Source organism: Hemitrygon akajei, chromosome 7 (assembly GCF_048418815.1).
Source record: "Hemitrygon akajei chromosome 7, sHemAka1.3, whole genome shotgun sequence".
NCBI classification, from domain to species: Eukaryota; Metazoa; Chordata; class Chondrichthyes; order Myliobatiformes; family Dasyatidae; genus Hemitrygon; species Hemitrygon akajei.
Window position 1 is genome coordinate 63942116 of NC_133130.1, and position 9992 is coordinate 63952107.

The following is a 9992-nucleotide window of genomic DNA, read 5'->3' on the forward strand; positions in this document are numbered from 1 at the left end:
TGGACCCTGTGGAATTGCATCTAAACTCAGTTCTTGAAGTCTACTTGTCCATTTGGCTTTCCACCCAACATCGATGATCCCTCGCCCTGATCTCCCACCAACCATGCAGGCCTAGTTTCTGATAAAAAGCAGATTGTAATATTTATGAGGTAAAAGAAGAAAGGTGGAAACAAATCTAGAAAGACAAATTGTAGCAGCCAAAATTGTAAAAACTGGAGGCAACACAGAGGAGGGAGAAAAGGAGTTTTATAAATCAGCAAAACATATGTGATACAATTAATGGATTAGTTCACAGGTCACCTGGTTCATGTAGTTTCGAACGACTAATTACAGAGCTTTTCTCATAATTACTTGGGATTGCAAGGATTTTGTAATTCCCAAATATTGCAATTGTATTAATTGACAGTAAACTAAAGTATTGTTTCACTGTAATTATATTACTTTAGACAATAATTCCCAAATTCCTACAATCAACGTCTCTGTGCTTACATATCTTTGCTTTTCAGTATTTCTCATATCTTTTTGCACATCTCATGTATAATGCCACACAATTATTTTTGTTCCTTTTTCTCTTTTCCATTATCTCCCTATATTGGCTATATTCCCAACACGCTTCATATCTTTCAATTCTTTCTCACTTACGTCCTCTTTTTTCATGTTCCTATTTATTTTCACACACTCTTCATCAAACCGAGTTTATTCTCAGAGCTCAACTTTTCCAACTTCCATTACGTAAATAATAGGAAAATGAATACATTCTCTGAATATATGCCATTATATTTACTCGGACATATTCATCAAGATCTTATAAATATTATGAAAATCCGTTTCAATAAGAGATTAAAGAAACATGTCAAAATTCAGAAATGACTCTCCAATTAAAAGATTGCAAGAAAATTCCATTGTTGTGTGCATCTGCAGTTCACAAATGTTTTTTTTTTAAATTGTTAAGGACTACTTTCACTTCGGAAAAGAAGGAGTCTGCTTTTCTCTAATGAGATACCATGCAAAATTAAGCTGTAAATATATTCCTCCTCCTCCTCCCCTCTTTATCCTTTGCTGCCAACCATTCACTGATCAACACTCTGTCCCTCACACCCCAATTCCTTCTACCAACTGTGCAATACTGTTTTCCCTTCTTTCAGTTAGTGCCAGCGAGCCATGTTTACATTCTTCTTTTCCAGGAATATAACCAGCAGCCAGGGGAACAAAGAGTATGAATTACACCCAGTGGATACTGGTAGGAAATTAAAAAAGATTTCTTTTTGCTTTTGCATGCACTGACTCTTTGCATAAACAGTTTCTCTTGGCCAGTATTTATGTTTCATGGACAAATTTGTTGAGTTTGCAGTTGGTTGATCCACTTCAGTTTTTCAAACACATTTTCACAGTAATGGAATGTAACAAAGCTGGCTGTGTTCCTCTGACACAAAAAAAAACCCTTGACTTCATTATTTAATATCTATTGCTCCACAGTTTATTTACGGATACATAAATTAAGCTGTTGTGTTTTCAGGCAAGTAGCTGATACAGCTTTGAGTCTTACTTTTAAATGCAGCTGTACCAATGTGTCTATCAGAGCAATACAATACAATATATTAATGATCAAAATATTTTACCAGCTAATGCAGCGATCAACCTGTTTGGTTTATCACGGGTCAGAAGATATTCCCAAGATGTGTCCTTTTCACATCCCTCAATGCAGAATAAGTTATTTAGCATTATTGGAAATAAATAAAAATACCACATATAATAGAAAAAATGTTGAAAAGACTGAGGTTAGGCAGACCTTGTGGAAAGAGAATGTTAAAATGTCAACTGTTTTTTTGTTCACAGATACTACTTGACCTAAGTGTTTCCATTTTTACTTAAAATTATTTTTGAATAGATGCTTTTGTTAAGTTGCATGTAGAGAATATCACCTCTGCACATTTATCTGTTCATTAGTGAATGGCATGCATCAAAGCGTGAATACAGACAACAATTCTTACAGTCAACAGTTATCGACCCAGGTTACTGATGTATTCCTGGTGCTCCATAAGGCAATGGGGTAACGTCGCTAGCCACCAAGCTATACTTATTTCCACAGGCTGAGACTAAAAATGATTTCAAAAATATGAGGAGCGGAAGGAGTATAACTCTATTAAGCATGTAAATTAGATGTTAGCATGCTGACCACCTGTTACACAAAATTTATTTTCCATAGATAGTAAAATTGGTTTGACTGCTTAACAGCCAACTAATTCACCATCATCATCATTAAGTGTACTTGTTTTTAGGTTAGGTGGTTCTTGTGCTAGATTAAAGATTAGCTTTATTTGTCATATGTACGTTGAAGCATTGTGAAATGTGTTCTTTGCGTCAATGGCTAACATAGTCTGAGGTTGTGCTGGGGGCAGCTCACAAGTGTGGAAGTGCTTCTGGCACCAACATAGTATGCTCACAACTAACGTACAATGCAAACTCCTTACAGACAACGGCCAGAATTGAACCCCAATCTCCAATCACTGTCACTGTGAAGTGCTCTGTTAACTGCTATGCTACCATTGCATAGGACACTGGGACACTAATTCTGCATGTGGGTGATGTGGTGGTATTGGGTTTACTGTCTGTAAAGCCCTAAACCCAAAAGCAGATTTTAAACCCTGTTCGAAATAGGAGGTAATGAGTACCCACACTGTTGGGGAGGTTATAATGTATCCAACTGCTTTTCAAAGCGTACATTACTCTCCTGATTAGTCTCTACCATGAGGTCTCGCTCCAAATGCCCACTGTTTGACTGGTAGGATCCCCCTCCCTACCAAGGAGACACTTTCAACTAAAAAGTAGTTTAAACGCAGTTTATTTTTTCATGACACATGCTTAAATGTAGACAAATAGCACTAAGCACACATTTACAACACAGAGCATTTCTAATTTACCAAATATTTCCAAATTACAAAAGATTTAGAAGAAGTGAGGTGGAGCAGAGTGACGATGGCACTAAACAGCAACTCCTTTGCTTGCATCTTCGGAAACAGTTCTATTTCCATTTTTAATGTCTTTATTTTTCCCTTTCAGGGTTCTTTTAAAGACCCTCACCTGGAGTTACACACTGACTACAGTTCTTTGTGGGAATGGGACCCACTCTCGGGGTTTCATAACTGACCACTGTTGTTTGGCACGCTAAGGGCTCGGCCTAAGAGTCCGGCTCAGCTTTGGAGGTCTAGGATCTCAGGGCTCTGGAGACAGGCAGATCGAAGGTTGGTGTCATGGCAGAAGACCTGTGTGTCATTGGAGCAGCAGGAATATCTACGGCTGTGTGCCCAGATCTTTGGGCATGGAGCTCTTAAAAATGAGTGACATAATGGACTTTTAACATCGTAAGCCAGCAAGTTGTTTGCTATGTCTCTCCACTCACTGTGAAAACGGAGAGATTATTAGGGAGAGAGCGAGCCTGTAGTATGCCAGAAGAAATGCAAAGTCTTTGGGGTAACTGCAAGTCTGTGTCTTTGCTATTGCTTTGCTCACGCTTGAGTGCTCAGTGGTGGGTGCTGATGCTTTTTTTGCCAGTAGGGAGAGGGAAGGAGGGGAGCTGGGGGGACTTTGGGGCTCTAACATTTAACTGTCATTTATTCTTTGGGGCACTCTGCTGTTTTTTTGAATGGCTGTGAAGAAAAAGCATTTCAGGATGTACATTGTATACACTTTTCTGGCATTAAATGTACCTTTGAAACCTTTGATTTATAAACTACAAAGGATTTCCAAATGCATGTACAATTCTTGCAACTAAAAGATCATACCAACAAGTTGCAGATGAATAAGTCATTCATGCAGAAACTGCAAGCTGAGGGATGAATTCTAGGTCTTTCTGTCACCCCATTTTTCTGCCATTCTCCTTGTTACTCCTAACAATCCCCAATGACTTTTATTAATTCTACAATTTTGCTACTAATTGACATTATTTGCATGTGATGTTTTTCAGATATTTTTGCTGGGACAAAGTAATTCACACAGATGGTCTAAAAGCTTCTGAGGATAGAGATCTCAGACACCAAAAACGTATACTGTGAGTGCTGACTCTGGCCAGTGCGTTTGCTTGCAAAGCTGTTTTTTTAACGTCAGACTGATTATTGCTGGTAATTTGCATTAAGAACTAAAGACTGGTTCTTGTTTACAACAAGAAGCTAAACAAAGAATATTGGTTAGAACTTTAAGTTTGTCGCAAACAATTTGGACCCTTTGGAAAGGTCATGCTGCTGTGCTGGAAAACTGAGGTTAGTAATAAGCCTCTCCGGCCTTGGAAAGTGAATATCCATCACAATGGCAGAAGAAGTTACTGGTGTGAAATCATGAAAACAAAGTGGTCAGCATCTTTCCTTCTAAGAAATACCAAAATTTCAGGGTGTGGTTACACATTTTCAGACAAAACAGCACAGTAATTTTTTTTTAATAGTGCAGTTCGGGATGGAGAAGGCTATTGTGAGAGTAGAGAAAAATCTGAATTCAAGGTGAGAAGAACAAATCCTTTTTATAATCTTTGTCAGGTACTTATTGACCATTGTACAAAGAAACAAAATTCAATATGCCAATAGTTTAATCTGTCTCAGGAAACACGTGCATGAAAGAAGTAGGTGTGCAGCTGAGTATATAGTCAATATTACTTATAATTGTAAAGTTGCCATCCATGGCCACTATTTTGTTAGAACACTAAGTTCTGAAATCTTATTGTGCTCTATCTAATAATTCATTGTGTGATGTAGTATTTGATTGTTTTGTTGCTGTACATTTTTGGACAACTTGAGAAAATGGTACAATGTAAATCATTATTGCATTTTCATAAAGTCTTTCAAAGCAGGTCCTGTCAGTTATATACCACATTTTAACATCAATTTTTGGTAAACAATACTTAAGGTATCAGGAATTGTCTTTATCAATATCTAATTAGTTGAAGAAAGAACAGAGACTCTTCATATGGGTTCAGGAAAGGAAGGCAATTACTTGCTAATTTTCTCCATTTTTCTTTGGAGATATTAAAATATGAGACTGTCCTGGTAGACAGTTGTGGAACACCCTGAAAATGCATCTTACAATTCATTGCAGTACAAGGCAGAATTTTGTGGGATCAATGGAAAACTGTTGCCATAGATTAAGAACTGACTGCATTTCCTTGGGAAGAAAATGACCGTCTATAGAGAGTCAGAGAGAAATAACATTTCAAGTTAAGTGACTTTATCAGATCAGGAACAGTAAAAAAAAACCAAATGTATATGAAGTTGCAGAGGGGAAGGACAGAAATGAAGAACAAGGAGGATGTTTGTGTCTCCTCACATCATTCCTGGTGCAAATTAAAAGATGGTAGTATACCCAGCATTTTCACATTTTATTTTTATTTTAGATTATTTGCACCTGCAGGTTTTGAAATGGGATGCACACACCACCAGTTAACTGTTTGGTGCTTCTCCATTTACACATAGTGAATATTGTCTGAATTTTACCATTTGTCAAAATAAACAAGAAAATTACACTCCACAAAAAGGGCAGAATGTAAAATAAACTGCCATTCACTAGTAACTGTTTTTTGCCTCAGGCAAATTTCTACCACAACTCTTAATCTCCTTGCATGGTACAAGAAAAGTTCAGAAAATAACATTTCACAGTTTAAACTATTTTTGCTAATAAGATTAAATAAACAAGCTGCCAGTTTCTGAATGAGAACTGGTCCTATAAACTCTTGGTAGGTGAGCTGGAATAGTTCTTGAATGGGGTAGAAATATTTTCCACAAAAGCAGGGTGGTATAAGGCTGGTCACTGTGTTGTCCTGGATATGTTTTGATTTCTTAGAGGAGTCAGAGAGGAATTTTCCAGGTCATTTCCCATAACTAGTTTGTGTTTTATTGCCCATCCCAAGAGACTACAAAGCTGCTAGTGGGTAGTAATGACTAAGCATTTTATTTCAGGCACACAAAGGTACAACCAAGCTTTTCATTTTCCTGCCCATTATTTTCATGTTCTTTATTTAAATACAAATGTGACACAAGTGCTTTTTACACTAATGTACTGAAACAATAATCCTTCAGCTAAAAGGGATCATTTCTTTGTTGATTCAATGAGATGTTAAAGTGAACACTATCATAGTAATAAATCGAGTAAAATGTTAACTTTATTAATGAATGTTAACTCATAAATGAAACATGCATTTCATAAATGTATGAAAAAGTTAGTGTGTTCCTGTCATTTCAATTTCTAATTATCAGATTTTATTTCATCTTTAATTAAATGTTGTTTTATCATGTTATTACTTGATGGTTAAAATCAACTTTTACCTATAGTTTTCTGCCTCTTTATTTGTGGTGGAAAGATTTTTTAAACATAGCTTTGTTTGCATGAAAGCAGCCATCATGGTTTTTCTACCATTTTGAAAGGTCAGAATCTGAAGTTTGGCTTCATATTTGATATTTTAAAATGTATCCATTTCAGCTCAGGTGACTCCTCGTCCATCATGCTCAAAAGATTAAAGTTTGCTGCTATTACAAAGTTACTTTGTGCTGGGAAATATATTCATTATTAGTTATTTTTGGTCTTTGGTATTATTTAAGTGACAGCATGTAATTACTATTTCAAACATTTTGTCTTGTCTGTTTGGACTTCATCATCTGTGGAAATTCAAACAGGAAGATTAGGGAGGCTGCTTTTATAAGTTTAGCCCTTTGATAAGTCAACAGGGTAAAACTTGCCTCTATTGAACACATGATACTTTCAGATGTGGAAGATCATTTGCTTCACCTGAGTACATTCATGCCATACAACCTTATGTCTCTTTCAGTTTTTTAACTGATTCCACGATTTTTACTCAACTTGTCTATTTTGAGATCTGTTCTACTGTATATTTTGATTGCAGTATGCATGAAGAAGAATATATATTGACTTACATTCAAAATTTGACAGGAATTAATTCAAACCTTGTTATGCTTTAAGAATTTTAATTTTTAATTCATCATCAAGTTTGGTGAGACTGGAACTAGAGGCCATATGTTTAGGACAGAAGGTGAAATATTTAAAGGGAATCTGAGGGGGAGCTTCATCATTCAGAGGGTGGTGTAAGTTAGGAATGAGTTGCCAGTGGAAGTGATAGGTACAGGTTCAATTGTAATATTCAAGAGAAGTTTAGATAGAGAGACATATGGAAACTATAGTCTGGGTTCAGTTAGATGAGTCTAGGCAGAAGACTAGGTTGACATGGACTAGATGGGCCAAAAGGCCTATTTTTACTCTATGTATTTAGCATTTCATATTCTGGAAAGGAGGCAATGCTTTTTCTTGCACTTAACTATTTTTATTGTATCTAGATAGTTCATTCTTGCACAGGATATGAGCATCACTGGCTTGCCTGCATTAACTGACTCTTAATTGAATAATTTTATTGGAGCTCTTCAGAAGGAAATGAAGGGACGGCCAAACTGCTACGAGTCAAGGGTCACACATAAGCTAAACTAGACTGACACATTTCATTCCTGCAAGAATGTTGGTGGTGTAGGTGGGGCTTTATAAGAATGTGGCATGTACATGGTCATTATTACTTTATTACTGTTTTATTCCAGATTTATTCATCAATTTTACTTTAATTTCCCCATTTCCTTTGATGGAATTAAAGCTCATTCTCTGGATAATTGGCTCAGGCCTTTGGCCACAAGCTCAGTGACTTAATCAGTATGAACCTCATCCCATGAGAACCAAAGTGTTTAAGGTTTTGGGGCCTGCAGAGTTTGATTACAATCTCCTCTGAATTGAATTCTGTTATTTTAACTGTGGAGAGCAGAATCTCAATGCAACATCAAGGAAATTTTCTTCATGTTACTTGGATACATTCTTTGATACATTGTAATATGTTACAGATATAGGGCTCTGAGTACTGTGATTCATAACTGTAGAATAAAAGACATAAAATAAAGATAACTTCTAAAACAAAGCCCCATGTGTTTCACCAGGATATTTTCAAGAGTAACAATTAGTTACCTTTCCTGAGATTTCAGTTTCATTCTCCGGAACAGCAGAGCTTTTGTCATTGCATTGTTGTTAAGAAGAATACATTGACACTTCAGATTATTTCTAAAATTCAGTTGAATTACAGGTTGCCTAAGTAGAAAAGATGGAATACTGTTGCCGTAAATGAGGTTTCAGACGTGAAAAAGAGGTCCATGTTGCTCTCATCTACAGCTGCTAAGATGCATGAGCTGTTAAAAAGCTGGTTAGCTTCCACCAAACAGAGCTGCATCATGTTTAAACTAGCTGAACAATACAGATGCCTCCGCCTTCCTCCATGCTATCGTTCAACAATGCAAATTGAGATTTTATTGCAAATTCAGGGCAATTCACTGAAATTTTCAAGAATGAGCAAGCTTGGAAGAGGGGCTGTGAAATCACATACTTTGTAGAATCTGCTGTGTCCTCAAACAAAAGACATTCTAAGAGAAGAAACAATTTCATGTGGGTAAAATAAAAACACAAAATGCTGGCAGAACTCAGCAGGCCAGACAGCATCTATGGGAGGAGGTAGTGACGATGTTTCGGGCCGAAACCCTTCATCAGGAGTGAAGTAACATGGGATGGTCGAGGGGGGATAAGAAGTGGGGGGAGGGATAAAGTAGAGAGCTGGGAAGTGATAGGCTGAAGGGAAATGGGCTAGGGGGAAGGTGGAGAATTATGGGAAATAAAGAGAAAGAAAGGTAGGTTATAGTGAGGGGGGGAAAAGAGAGAGAAAGAGAACCAGACTAAAATTATAGATAGGGATGGGATGGGATGGGATGGGGGGGGGGGGTGGCCAAGGGTATCAATGGAGGTCTGTGAGTTGAAAGTTCATGCCGGCAGGTAGGAGGCTACCTAGGCGGAAGATAAGGTATTGCTCCATCAACCTGCATGTGGCCTCATCTTGACGGTAGAGGAAGCCATGGACAGACATGTCGGATTGGGAGTGGTCTGTGGAATTGAAGTGTGTGGCCACAGGGAGATCCCGCCACTGCTGGAGGACTGAGCGCCGGTGTTCGGCGAAACGGTCTCCCAGTCTGCGGCGGGTCTCCCCAATGTATAAATGGCCACATCAGGAGCACCAGATACAGTATATCACCCCAGTTGACTCGCAGGTGAAGTGGTGCCTCACCTGAAAGGACTGTCTGGGGCCTGGGATGGTGGTGAGGGAAGAAGTGTGGGGGCAGGTGTAGCAAACGGAAGAAGTGCTACACCGGCCTGCTGAGTTCTGCCAGCATTTTGTGTTTTTTATTTATTTCCAGCATCTGCAGATTCACTCGTGTTGCCTTTGAATTTCATGTGGGGGTTTGATGTTGCCCTGGCAATGGAAAAAGCAGCAGAAAATCAAAATCTGCACAATTTGGGATCAAGATAAACAGCATCTTGGGTGGATAAAAAGAAATATTTCCTAAAGAGGATTTGTTATAACTGTGGCAGCATTTTGACATTGAGCTAATTAGTGCAGATACAATGGTTGCTGGTTGCTAAAATTGTAGCATTAAGGTATGCCCGGATGTAAATCAAGATCATGGCAAACTTCAGCAGTCCAGCAGTGTGAGCCCCATTTTGAAGAAAATTAAAAGGCACAGCACACATGAATTAGAAAGACTTCATTCATATTGAACACCTACAGTCTAACTGAAACTATGCATAGCTGCAGCAGATCCCTAAACATTTGAGCCTTGTAAACACATTACATTCTTCAGTCTTCATTTCTCAGATAACTCCCCCCCATGATATTCTATGGCTCATTTCAGTGGAGTTTCATGACTTCTAGCATTTCACCATTTTGAAGGCATTAACTATTTTATCTTCAAAGCAGGGAAACCTCACATCTGTCCAGAATAAAAACCATTTGTCACAGTTTTGACCATTTGCTTTACATTTCAAAGAGATTTTAATAGCTTATAGTTCCACTTACATTCTCATAAAAAAAAACATCTATCTGGTGTGATTAGCAAACTTAGGTAAGTGGCTTTCTATCCCAC

The 9992-nt window shown here is 37.8% G+C and overlaps 1 long non-coding RNA gene across 1 annotated transcript; it reads left to right on the forward strand.

Annotated features, from left to right (window-relative positions):
- Positions 1–1126: 1126 nt before the first annotated feature.
- Positions 1127–7159, forward strand: LOC140730001 (uncharacterized). The gene is made up of 3 exons (XR_012099471.1): positions 1127–1240; positions 3061–3242; positions 3965–7159. It is a non-coding gene; the product is annotated as an uncharacterized lncRNA (long non-coding RNA).
- The last annotated feature ends 2833 nt before the right edge of the window (positions 7160–9992 follow it).